General features: G+C 41.3%; 1 pseudogene; it reads left to right on the top strand.

The window, feature by feature from the left end:
* Positions 1 to 281: 281 nt before the first annotated feature.
* The window catches only part of LOC133052975 (histone-lysine N-methyltransferase PRDM9-like), a 51,092-nt pseudogene continuing 36,978 nt past the window's right edge, over positions 282 to 14,395 (top strand).

Below are 14,395 nucleotides of genomic sequence, written 5' to 3'. Positions count from 1 at the left end.
AAAATCCCTCCGTCTCCTACAGACACTTCCCTCCCAGTGCCTTCCCTCAGAGGGGCTGAATTGTAGGGGAACCAAAGAAATCAAATCTAGTTCACATTAGGCTGATCTGTCATATCTAGTCAGGATCCGTCCATCCCACCAATACCCTCACCCCGACTTTCCCCTCACCTTCCTGCCCTGGACACTCCACCCAAGGCAGACAGACCAGGTTCTTGACACTGGTCTGGGCTCTCTCAGCACCTTCTTCCACAGGCACCTTGGCCTTGAGCACTCCAATGGCCATGAGGACCAACAGGTCTCCAGAGGAGAGCACTGAGGGAGATGCCAGGAGAACAGAGTGGAAGCCCACGGTGAGAGGTGGAGGCGGCAAAGCTGGGCTCTAAGCCAGCTCTATAGGAAAGACATGGTGCTGGTCCCTGAAGCACCACAGACTGCTTGCCTGGGCAGCTGAGTGAACTTCCCTGTGACTATACACAGGATGGGAATGCCTGGTCATGTCTGAGATGGTGGGGTGGAGATCGGACAAAATAGGACACTAGCTTCGTCAACTGCTCTGTGTCCAGGGAGAGTTAGGAAAATGTTCAGCGTTTGTTCAGGTAAGCAGGACACAGTCGGGAAGGAAAGTCTTCATCCCTGTCTCACACAGACCATCCAGTAGCTTCAGGCTACTCCCTGCACAAAAGGTGGAGGAGAAGCCTCAGCTCTAAGGTCTGACTTAGATTAGTAAATCACTGATGAAATCTATTATGTTCCTTAGGACAAAGGTGCTTTCAAAGACATCTCCATGTACTTCTCCAAGGAAGAATGGGAAGAGATGGGAAAATGGGAAATAATCCGATATAGGAATGTGAAAAGAAACTACGAAGTGCTGATTGCTATAGGTAACAGGAAGTGCTGGGTGCCTGTGAGCCTGGGAAACATGAAGCAGGTCTTCACCCTCAGTGTTCACTTGGCCCGCTCTTAGGTGGCTCCATCTGCTCACAGGTCCCTTTTGGTGTGGAGACTAACCTGGAGGAAATGTTTACAGTTTTGCACCAAAGGGAGGTTGACCCTGCAGTGCAGAGCTCACCTCTTGCCTTGTTCTAGACTCCCCCAGCCCATCCCACTGATTCCCTGACTTTGTGACACTTCCCATGGCTTCTGTGCTTTCTTTCTCCTTCTTAGGACAAATGTTTTGCTTCTTTCCAGGTTTCAGAGCCACTCGACCGGATTTCATGCCTCACCGCAGGCAGGTCATCAAACCCCAGGTAGATGACACTGAGGATTCTGATGAAGAATGGACACCAAGGCAGCAAGGTGAGAGGCCGGGAGGATTTGGAGGTGTCTTCCTGAAACCAGCATGGGCTTAGGTCTCAACTACATCTCAGCCATTAGCAAGGAAAACATAATTTTCAGCGTTCTGAAGCGGTTGTGGCCAAATATTTACATAAGCCTGAATGAAGATGAATGTATAGGTTTTCCAGTGTAATTCTCAAAAGTTTTATGGTTAAAATTTATGATTCTTTTTAAAAAGAATTACTTTTGCTAAACATTCTTAGTGAAAGAGAGTTAAACAAACCTTAGAAATAAATTCACCAAATAGGTTTAATACTAATCTCATTGGTTATTAGATTAAATCTCTTAGAAAAGGAAATGATTAACATATTATGTCAAGATATATTATTTCTGTATGTATATAAAACAAAACCCATGATCTTCTTACCCTAAGGTTAAACTAATTCTTTATTTTGATTCTGGGAAAGGGTTGGAGAGAACTATTTATTCTCCATGATCTTTTCCACATTTCACTGACCAGAGTTGGCATCAGGTAAATAAAATGAAGTACACATTATAAAATAGAAGTGAGCACTCACTTCCTCTTCAGCTGCTCAAAGAGTTTAGAAGAGTTAATCTGCCTAGACTGGAGAAAACAATTTAGATAGTTCTATGATTCTCCATCTGTGGATTTCTGTTCTCCCAGATTTTTAAAAATTATTTATTAATTTTGACTGCACTGGGTCTTCATTGCTGTCCATGGGCTTTCTCTGATTGCTGTGAGTGTTTTCTTGTTGCAGAGCACGTGCAGGCTCTATAGTTTGTGACACACAAGCTTAGCTGCCCCACAGAAAGTGGAATCTTCCTGGACCAGCCATCAAACCTGTGTCCTCTGCATTGGCAGGCAGATTCTCATCCGCTGTGCACCAGGGAAGTCCCTCTCTTCCCTGAGGTTATTAAAAGTAGTGAAATGGACATGAAAAGCAAACATTTGGTTGTCTGCAAAGGTTTTGACATAAGGAGAGATTCATCATAGGGAATACATACGCCTCGGTTCACCATACCCCTGCACTTCTTTATTTACCTTTTTAACAATTTCTGAATGTATGGCATACTGTTGTTAACTATGTGCACGTTAGTTTTAGTGGCCATAGTGCTGATTGCTCAGTCATGTCTGACTCTGCGTACCCATAGACTGTAGCCCACCAGGCTCCTTTGTCCGTGGGATTCTCTAGGCAAGAATCCTGGAGTGGGTTGCCATCTCCTGCTCCAGGTGATCTTCCCAACCCAGGGACTGAGCCTGCATCTGTTGCATCTCCTGCATTGCAGGTGGATTTTTTTACCACTGAGCCACCGGGGATATATACACACATTGTTGTGCAATAAATCTGTAGAAATGTTACATCTTGTGTAACTGAAGTCCTAACCCACTGAGTAACAATTCTCCAACCGCTCCTCCTCACAGCCCTTGGCAACCACGATTATATTTTCTGTTTCTATGGATTTGATTAATTTAGATACCTCATCGAAGTGAAATCAGGCAATATTTGTCTTTTTTGATTGGTTCATTTCACTTAGTATAACATCAAGGCCCATACATGATGTAGCATATGACAGAATTCGTTTTTAAGGCTTCAAAACATTCCATGGTGTGCATGTGGATATAAGAGCTATAAGATATATCTTATATATAATCTTTATCTTTTATCCACCAATGAACATTTAGATTGCTTACACATCTTGCTCATTGGGAATAATGCAGCAATGACCATACATGTGCCCACTATTTATTCAATAGCTTGCTTTCAGTTTTTTATGGAAATACTCTTTTGAGTGGGATTGTTATATCATACAGCAGTTCTAATTTTCTGTGGAAACTCCATACTGTTTTCTAGAAAGCTTGCAACATTTTACATTGCCAACAATAGTGTATAAGTGTTCCAATTTCTCCACATCCTTACCAAGCTTGCTATTGTCTTCTTATACATATTGCCCATCACAGAAGGTTTCAATTTGTATTTCCCTATTGATTAGTAATATTGAGCATCTTTTCATATGTTTGTTGGCCATTTGTGTATTTTCTCTGGAGAAATGTCTATTCAATTCCTTCTCTCACTGTTAGTCAGCTCAAACTGGCATAACAAAAGAGACTGCATTCCTTAAACCACAGAAATTTGTTTTCTTACAATGTTGGGGCATGGAAATTTGATATCAAGATGCCAACATGGTGAATCAGGTTCTCTTCCGGGCATATGGGTAGCCTTCATACTGGTGTATGCTTATTAACTCCTTATCAGAGGCATATTTTACAAATATTTTCTACCATCCTGTAGGTGGCCTTCTCAACTCCGTTCAGTGTCCTTTGCTGCACAGAGGTTTTAAGATTAATCTCATTTGTCTATTTGTACTTTGTTACTAATACTTGTGCACTTGGTACCATATCTAAGAAATCATTGCTGTTTCAATGTCGTGAAGCTTCACCCTTGTCTTCTTCTAAGAGTCTTATCAAGTCTTGCATTTAGGTCTTTAATCCATTCTGAATTGATTTTTCTTCAAGATGTATGATGTTCATTATTTTGCATATGGTTATTTTGTTTCCCCAGCACCATTCATGACAGGGATTAAACTTTCCCCATTATCTTGACACCCTAGATGAAGATCATTAGACCATGTACCCAAGAGTTTATTTCTGGCTGTCTATTCTGTGCCATTGATTGACATATCTGTCTTTATGCCAGCCAGCTTCCTCAGTGGCTCAGCAGGTGAAGAATCTGCCTTCAGTGCAGGAGACACAGGAGATGCGGGTTCAATCCATGGGTTAAGAAGATTCCCTGAAGCAGGAAATGGCAACCCTGTCCAGTGTTCTTGCCTGAGAAATCCCCTGGACAGAGGAGCCTGGTGGGCTACAGTCCAAAAGGTCACAAAAAGTCAAGAAGACTGAGCGATTAAGCACACATTTTTTGCCAAATCTACACTCTTTTGGTTCCTGTACCTTTGTAGTATGTTCTGAAATCAGAGGCCTCCAGCTTTGCTGTTCTTTCTAAGATTACTTTGCCTATTTGGGGTGCTCTGAGATTCCGTGTTAACTGTTGGATGGATTTTCTATATCTGAAAAAATTCCATTGGGATTTTAATAGGAATTGCATTGAATCTTTAAATTGCTTTGGGTAGTATGAGCAGCTTAATAATATTAAGCCTCCAAATCCATAAACATGGGATGCCTATCTGTTTATTTATGTCAGATTCCTTTCAGCAATATTTCATAATTTTCAACATATAAGTCTTTCATCTCCTTAAGTTTATTCCTAATTACTTCATTCTTTTCAATGTTATTATAAATAAGATTCTTTGTCCAGTGGCTAAGACTCCACACTCCCAGTGCAGAGAAGTTGGGTTCAGTCCCTAGTCAGGGAACTAGATCACACATGCCACAACAAAGACCTGGTACAGACAAATAAATAAAGATAAATAAATAAATATATATATATATATATATATATATATATATATATATATATATTTTTTTTTTTTAATGTAGCTGTTCAGTATAGCTTTAAAAAAAATAAATAGGATTGTTTTCTTATTTTCCTTTGTGGAATGGTCATTCTTCATGCATGGAAATATATCTGAATGTTGATTTTGTACCATGCAACTTTCTGTGCAGGATTTTTGTGTGTGTGGATTTAAAGATTTTTCTGCACATAAAACCATGGCCCTGTGAACAGACATAATTTTACTTCTTTCTTTCCAAATGGAAGCCTTTTGTTTCCATTTCTAACCTAAAGCCCTGGCTAGGAGTTCTAATACTTTGGTGAACAGAAATGTTGATAACGGGCATCCTTGCCTTTTTTTCTTAATTGTTGAAGTTTTCAGCTTTTCACTGATGACTAGGATGTTAGAGGTAGATTTTCAATATATGACCTTTATTATATTGCAGTAACTTCCTCGTATCTCTACATTGATGAGTACTTTTGTCATGAAAGCTACTAAATTGATTAGATACTTTATGAACATCAGATGAGGCACAGATGAAGTTTCATAATTTTTTTTAATTTTAAGAAAATTATGTAAAGCTCCCAGTGGAAGCACAGAAGTTGATGATACAGAAATCATTTTCCATTCCTCCTTTGGTAATCATTGTCCTTGTCACTCTCTGGCTCAGGATTATGCGTCCTTAATTAGAATACTCAGAGTTTGGAAACATTTCCCAACCAAAACACTGATCCTCATCATTTTTTAGGTAAATCTTCTTGATGGCCTTCAGAGTGGAGCACAGTAAACACCAGAAGGTGAGTATTTCCCAAATCCTGTTGCCAAAATATCCTCCTCATGGATCCAGTCACAGGTGAGAATAGGAGAAAACACAGAGATCCTGAAGAAGGCTGCCTTCCTGCCCTGAATCTTTAGCACACTGCCTGATATCATCACCATCTTTACAGTTAGTAAGAACAACAACCATAGTACCCTGTTCTATTGTTACATTATTTTCATAATATTTCAGACTTCAAGCATTTTATGTGAATGAACTTACTTAAACCTTCAATCAGTCCTACAGTACCTATAAGTAGGTATATAGCTATCACCATTATAGATCCAAAAATTAGGTAAAAAACATTTGATTATATGTCTGAGATCACAGTATCACAGGTAGTGCATTCTAAACAAGTGCACATTCTCTAAACCCCTTACACACTGATTAATACTTCCATAGTTCTATGAAGCTTATTCATACATCTTTATATCATTCATCTGAGTGATGTTTTCAACCTCAGCTCTTTTATGCTGTGCTAGGGAGGGATATGCTAAGACATCTGACTAAGGGAAGCTTAAGGACATGTTGGACAGTTTGTAGAGTGGACAGTCCAAGATGAAGAAGCTTAAAGACATGCTGGGCAGTTTGTAGAGTGGACAGTCCAAGATGAAGAAGGAGACAGGATCCCGACCTCAGAGCCTCCCACTCCAATAAGATGAAGCAACTCGCAACCCTGAGAAGCCTCAGGTTTATGACTGAAAAGCAACAAATAAGAAAATAACAGAAGGACGTCACATAGATTACCCACTTTTGAGTAGAAACTCATCATCTGGGCATCATTTCAAATGCTGATTCCTGTAGGAGGGAGTAACAGCTCCTCCTCTGAGCTCTAATAGGCAACTCTCCTGTTTGGAATCATTTGTTTAGCCTGCCCCTGGGTTGTGAGCTTTGAGATCCTAGCCCACAATCATTAATTCTCAGAAGTCCAGGCCCAGCTCAAAGCCCCTGAGGGCCGCCTGAAAGTTTTGTGAATGAGTGACTCCACACTTAAGCATTCATCTAGGAGTAGAAAGGTCAAAGGATGCTGAAGATAACATCTGTGAGGTAGACTTCAAATATAGATGCAGTTTAGGGAATAAATTGATACCAGGGATGTTCGCTCATGTTCTAACTGTATTAAATAGCTCACACAACAATTTGTTGAAGGTTATTACATTTCATTTCCCTATAATATTACGAATTAGCCTGTATACCAATGAATGGATCAGGAAACTGAGAAAAACCAGCTAGTCATACAGCCTTGTTCAAGGAGAACTGATGAGACCAGCTACTTTAATTCCAACCATTGTCTCTAGGACATGGCAACCTGCAAGTTTCATCTCTTTTTCTTTATTGTCTAAATGTGTTTCTGCCGATCATCTTTTCTCCTCTTAATCTCACTGCTTTGTCACTTTATTTTCCACATGTGGTTTTTCCCCTCTGTAATTTTCCATACTTCCTTGTCCACCAAAGGGCCACAAATTAACAGAAACCCCCCGGATCTCTCTACGAGCCCTTACCCTCTTCTTTCCCTGACCTCCAGCTATTCTCCCTGCCTTGCTCTCAATTTTATGCAGAAAGTTGAAGGGGAAGAACCTTAAGATATGAATTCTAGTTTTGATTCACTATCCATCTAAGTCCTATTGTTACACTACAATGTTCAGAACACACCCCCCCCAAATCAGATATTTCCAAGAACTGTTAAAGAATTAACTAAAGTCATGCATGTCAAAACACTTCATAAAGTCCTAAAGAACTAAAGAACTGCATGCTGTCTTTTACACACATGGAAGAGAATGTCCAGGGCACCATTAAGTAAGGAATCTAGTTTGAAGGAATTGCCGGGAGCAGCAAAATTGCTGAAGACAAGTGGCTCCAAGCAGGCTCAGAAACAAGTGCCCCATCACAGAAAAGCAAGGACCCCTGGACAGCACCCCAGACAAAAAGTCGGTAAGAGATATTTGGGGGAGTTCCTCTAATTAGTTCCTCTAATCCCTGTAGAAAAACTAATAAGCATGGCCTAGGTGTGTGACATGGACTTTGGGTAGGCGGGGGTTTAAGCTGAACTGATCTGAGACATGAAGCTAGCACTGGGACCTTGGGAAAATCTTATACATTTTCTGATGTCCTGATTGTTATCTGTAAAGTGAAGATAAGAATACATAACTCATACGGTGCTTGAAAGCCTTACATTAAATGCAAAAGTCTGACACCTACAAGTAGTTCAATAAATCCAGCTGTGATGATGGGAACCATGCTTTGTTAGTGTTTATGCCCAGACCTCTGCTCATGTGCCCTTACATGTCATGTGCCTTTAACATATATTTTCTGAGTAGATGTGTCGGTGAACTATTTCCTAATAAGAAGGTTGGGAAGTTAAACCTACTAATGGGAAGTGCAGGATGCTATCACTGAACTGGGCATCTGTGGTCAGTGAAGCCTCAGTATCCTGTACCAGTATTTAAAGGGAGAAGAATCAAAGTATAGAGGAGGGACTTCCTGGTGGTGAAGTGGTTAAGGCTCCACGCTTCCACTGCAAGAGGTGTGGGTTCCATTCCTGTTCGGGAAACTAAGATCCCACAAGCCATGCAGTGTGGCCAAGAAATAAATAACATAACATTAAAGCATAAAATTACAAAAGTAAAAGTTTGAAAACTACATGTAAGAAAGTTTTAACAAAGTATATAGATGGACAGGTAGGAGATCTCACACTTTCCAATAAAGCAGGGACTAACTCCCCAGACCCCACCAGCCTTGCTTAGCTTCTGTTCTCCATCTTAGAACTCAGAAGAAAGGAGACTGGAGTGAAGAGATACAGTCTACGAGAAAGAAAGGGCCATGTGTACCAAGAGGTCAGCGAGCCCCAGGATGATGACTACCTCTGTGAGTGACCCTGCTGGCCCACTCACGGAGAAGGGACTATGAGGCCTTGGTCCACTAACCTCACCCCAGCATTTGGTCCCCCGGGCATCCCCTTCCTCTATGACTTGAGGTGTAGGATCGAGGGCAAATGCCATGAATGTCCCAGATCTTTGTGAAGGGCGTTACGACCAGCAACATCACGATACCTCTTCTCATCCCTGTTCTCACCCCCAGATTGTGAGGAGTGTCAGAACTTCTTCATCGACAGCTGTGCTGCCCAAGGGCCCCCAACCTTTGTAAAGGACTGTGCAGTGGAAAAGGGGCATGCCAGTCGCTCAGCCGTCACGCTGTCCCCTGGGTTGAGCATCAGACTGTCGAGCATCCCTGACGCTGGGCTTGGAGTGTGGAACGAGGCGTCCGATCTGCTGCTGGGCCTGCACTTTGGCCCCTATGAGGGCAAGATCACAGACGATGAAGAGGCCGCCACGAGTGGATATGCCTGGCAGGTGAGAAGCACACATTTCCCTGTCCTCTGGGGTCTAATGGCTTGTATGTGGTGGGGGCTACTTTATGTCTACATGCGAGGACGCAGATGGTGATAACACGGTCGGCAATGACACAGTCAGCCCTGGGTACTGTGTGCCATGGGCGTGAACACAGGACTTCCATCTAAAGGTCAGAGGAGAGGTGGGACCACAGTGTACAGACACTCAGGACCTCTATCTAAAGGTCAGAGGAGAGGTGGGACCACAGTGTACAGACACTCAGGACCTCTATCTAAAGGTCAGAGGAGAGATGGGACCATCATGTACAGGCACTCAGGACCTCTATCTAAAGGTCTGAGGAGAGGTGGGAACACAGTAGTACAGACACACAGAAGTGACTCCTCCCTTGTGGAGCCCTTGCCTTCAATGAACCAAGAGACTCAGACTTGGAATGATGAGTAAGGGGCTTACCGTGTGGTCCGACTGGCAGTTGAATCCATGCAGGCTGAAAAGCACCAATGACTACACAGGGAAATAGCTCTTCTATTCCTTCCTACCAAAAAACAAATAAAAGAAAGAGGAAAGCTTGTAACTCTTTCTCTGACACTCAGATCACCAAAGGGCGGAAATGCTATGAGTATGTGGATGGAAAGGAGACGTCTTGGGCCAACTGGATGACGTGAGTGCAGTGAGTCTGCAGTGTGTAGACATTGAGATTCACTCAATCCCATGCCCCTTTCCTTCTCAAGCCGGCTCCCTCAATAGCTTTCACATCTTCCTTCCTCTTTTCCCTCCATATCATGCTCTTTCATTTCAAAAGACATTAGAAAGAAGGAAATGAAAATATAGCATGTGCCATCAAGATACAAGTCTATATGCTGAACAAAATTGGTGGACTTGTAAACAACTTGAGGAGTCTAGATTCACCAGGGACACTTTAACTCACTTAATGGACACTTACCACACACTTTATGTTTCGGTTTAGACAGTGAACTTCGTTACTGAAGCAGATCACACAACCCATGTCCTTTTGGAGAACATACTGCAAACAGATATTAGCCAATTATATTTAGGAACAGTAACCTTATTTCTTCTGTCTTTGAGTAACTGCACAGCGACAGGATAACCTAACACAGGAGACCTTGACACTCTGTGGACAAAAACCTCCTCAGGCCTGGTTCCAGTGAGAAGTGGGCCCTGAGGCCTCAGAAGGAATGGGGGGCAGGATGGCCCTGAGCAGGGCCATTCCCTGAGGGCCTCTCCTTTCTTCAGGGCAGGCAGACAGTGAACAAACTATTACCATTCCATGTCTCAATCTATATCAGAGCTCTCTCCAGGTTTCTGTGGGAGGGGGTGGGCAAGCGAATAGGACGCTGGATACACGTGGGGAGATGGGAGAACGCTCGGGAGAGAAGGCATGCTGGGGTGAGTGCTGAGGGCTGCATGTTAGCCAAGGAGCACCAAGTCCTGTGAATGAAAGAGAACTTAATTCAGAGTTTAGTGGAGCTGGAGGTCACCAGCCTCAAGGACAGTCCAGGTGGAGATGAGTCTGGAACTGGGCTCCAGAAAATGGCTAAGTAGGTAAGGAGAGTAAAGCATGGGAAATCACGTGGCCTGGTCAAAGGTGGGAACAGAAGGTCCACATGAGGGGTGGCCTCAGAGGCGGAAGGCAAGGAGCTGGGCATGGTCGGAGAGTGGAAGGCACTCATCACCTGAGGTTTCTTTGCCTTTCCCGGCCTCGCCCCCAGATATGTGAACTGTGCCTGGAACAACGAGGAGCAGAACCTGGTGGCCTTCCAGTATCACCTGCAGATCTTCTACCGAACCTGCCAGGCAGTCAGGCCGGGCTGTGAGCTGCTGGTTTGGTACGGGGACGAGTATGGTCAAGACCTTGGCATCAAGAGGAACAGCCGGGGGAAGGGTGAGCTTGCGACTGGGAGAGATGAGTGTCACCCCTCTTCCAGCACCCCACCCCATCCTGGGAGCCTCCGTGGTCTGATTTTGAAGCAGGGTACGATCCAGAGTAAAGTCAGTTGAGTTGCAATTAAAGTGCCTCAGAATTTTATTCTTGTCATATGATTGTTAGGAAAAATTTTTATATTAAAAATATTAGTTGTAATTTTTAATATTTCATGCGAAAAATATGTATCATGACCTTCTGCTGCAAGTCTTAGAAGCAAAAAGCAAGTTTTCTAGCACCTACCAGCTCTCTGCCCTTTACCTCTTTCTTCCTTGTTTCCTCCCATTTCTTTTTTTTTTTTTTTTACTAAAATATAGACTTTTATTTATTTATTTATTTTTCTTTTCTTTTTTTTTTAATTGGTACTTATTTTCTTTCTTTCTTTTTTTTTTTTTTTCATTAGTTGGAGGCTAACTACTTCACAACATTTCAATGGGTTTTGTCATACATTGATATGAATCACCCATACAGTTACACGTATTCCCCATCCCGATCACCCCTCCCACCTCCCTCTGCACCCGATTCCTCTGGGTCTTCCCAGTGCACCAGGCCCGAGCACTTGTCTCATGCATCCCACCTGGTCTGGTGATCTGTTTCACCATAGATAATATACATGCTGTTCTTTTGAAACATCCCACCCTCACCTTCTCCCACAGAGTTCAAAAGTCTGTTCTGTACTTCTGTGTCTCTTTTTCTGTTTTGCATATAGGGATATCATTACCATCTTTCTAAATTCCATATATATGTCTTAGTATGCTGTAATGTTCTTTATCTTTCTGGCTTACTTCACTCTGTATAATGGGCTCCAGTTTTATCCATCTCATTAGAACTGATTCAAATGTATTCTTTTTAATGGCTGAATAATATTCCATGGTGGATATGTACCACAACTTCCTTATCCATTCATCTGCTGATGGGCATCTAGGTTGCTTCCATGTCCTGGCTATTATAAACAGTGCTGCAATGAACATTGGGGTGTACGTGTCTGTTTCAGATCTCGTTTCCTCAGTGTGTATGCCCAGAAGTGGGATTGCTGGGTCATATGGCAGTTCTATTTCCAGTTTTTTAAGAAATCTCCAGTTTTCCATAGTGGCTGTACTAGTTTGCATTCCCACCAACAGTGTAAGAGGGTTCCCTTTTCTCCACACCCTCTCCAGCATTTATTGCTTGTAGACATTTGGATAGCAGCCATCCTGACTGGCGGGTAACAGTACCTCATTGTGGTTTTGATTTGAATTTCTCTAATAATGAGTGATGTTGAGCATCTTTTCATGTGTTTGTTAGCCATCTGTATGTCTTCTTTGGAGAAATGTCTATTTAGTTCTTTGGCCCATTTTTTGATTGGTTCATTTATTTTTCTGGAATTGAGCTGCAGGAGTTGCTTGTATATTTTTGAGATTAATCCTTTGTCTGTTGCTGCATTTGCTATTATTTTCTCCCAATCTGAGGGCTATCTTTTCACCTTACTTATAGTTTCCTTTGTAGTGCAAAAGCTTTTACGTTTCATTAGGTCACATTTGTTTAGTTTTGCTTTTATTTCCAATATTCTGGGAGGTGGGTCATAGAGGATCTTGCTGTGATTTATGTCGAAGAGTGTTTTGCCTGTGTTCTCTTCTAGGAGTTTTATAGTTTCTGGACTTACATTTAGATCTTTAATCCATTTTGAGTTTATTTTTGTGTATGGTGTTAGAAAGTGTTCTAGTTTCATTCTTTTACAAGTGGTTGACCAGTTTTCCCAGCACCACTTGTTAAAGAGGTTGTCTTTTTTCCATTGTATATCCTTGCCTGCTTTGTCAAAGATAAGGTGTCCATAGGTTTGTGGATTTATCTCTGGGCTTTCTATTCTGTTCCATTGATCTATATTTCTGTCTTTGTGCCAGTACCATACTGTCTTGATGGCTGTGGCTTTGTAGTATAGCCTGAAGTCAGGCAGGTTGATTCCTCCAGTTCCATTCTTCTTTCTCAAGATTACTTTGGCTATTCGAGGTTTTTTGTATTTCCATACAAATTGTGAAATTATTTGTTCTAGTTCTGTGAAAAATACCATGGGTAGCTTGAGAGGGAGTGCATTGAATCTATAGATTGCTTTGTGTAGAATAGCCATTTTGACAATATTGATTCTTCCAATCCATGAACACGGTATGTTTCTCCATCTGTTTGTGTCCTCTTTGATGTCTTTCATCAGTGTTTTATAGTTTTCTATGTATAGGTCTTTTGTTTCTTTGGGTAGATATACTCCTAAGTATTTTATTCTTTTTGTTGCAATGGTGAATGGTATTGTTTCCTTAATTTCTCTTTCTGTTTTTTCATTGTTAGTATATAAGAATGCTAGGGATTTCTGTGTGTTAATTTTATATCCTGCAACTTTACTATATTCATTGATTAGCTCTAGTAATTTTCTGGAAGAGTCTTCAGGGTTTTCTATGTAGAGGATCATGTCATCTGCAAACAGCGAGAGTTTCATTTCTTCATTTCCTATCTGGATTCCTTTTACTTCTTTTTCTGCTCTGATTGCTGTGGCCAGAACTTCCACCACTATGTTGAATAGTAGTTGTGAGAGTGGGCACCCTTGTCTTATTCCTGATTTCAGGGGAAATGCTTTCAATTTTTCACCATTGAGGGTGATGCTTGCTGTGGGTTTGTCATATATAGCTTTTATTATGTTGAGGCATGTTCCTTCTATTCCTGCTTTCTGGAGAGTTTTAATCATAAATGAGTGTTGAATTTTGTCAAAGGCTTTCTCTACATGTATTGAGATAATCATATGGTTTTTATCTTTAAATTTGTTAAAGTGGTGTGTTACATTGATTGATTTGCAGATATTAAAGAATCCTTGCATTCCTGGGATAAAGCCCACTTGGTCATGGTGTATGATTTTTTTTAATATGTTGTTGGATTCTGTTTGCTAGAATTTTGTTAAGGATTTTTGCATCTATGTTCATCAGTAATATTGGCCTGTAGTTTTCTTCTTTTGTGGCATCTTTTTCTGGTTTTGGAATTAGGGTGATGTTGACCTCATAGAATGAGTTTGGAAGTTTACCTTCATCTGCAATTTTCTGGAAGAGTTTGAGTAAGATAGGTGTTAGCTCTTCCCTAAGTTTTTGGTAGAATTCAGCTGTGAAGCCATCTGGTCCTGGGCTTTTGTTTGCTGAAAGATTTTTGATGACAGTTTCGATTTCCTTGCTTGTGATGGGTCTGTTAAGATCTTCTATTTCTTCCTGGCTCAGTTTTGGAAAGTTATACTTTTCTAAGAATTTGTCCATTTCATCCAAGTTGTCCATTTTATTGGCATAGAGCTGCAGGTAGTAGTCTCTTATGATCCTTTGTATTTCAGTGTTGTCTGTTGTGATCTCTCCATTTTCATTTCTAATGTTGTTAATTTGGTTTTTCTCCCTTTGTTTCTTAATGAGTCTTGCTAATGGTTTGTCAATTTTGTTTATTTTTTCAAAAAACCAGCTTTAGCTTTGTTGATTTTTGCTATGGTCTCTTTAGTTTCTTTTGCATTTATTTCTGCCCTAATTTTTAAGATATTTTTTCCTTCTG

Source organism: Dama dama, chromosome X (genome assembly GCF_033118175.1).
Source record: "Dama dama isolate Ldn47 chromosome X, ASM3311817v1, whole genome shotgun sequence".
In the NCBI taxonomy this organism is placed as follows: domain Eukaryota; kingdom Metazoa; phylum Chordata; class Mammalia; order Artiodactyla; family Cervidae; genus Dama; species Dama dama.
This window is presented reverse-complemented; position numbering and strand designations above follow the sequence as displayed.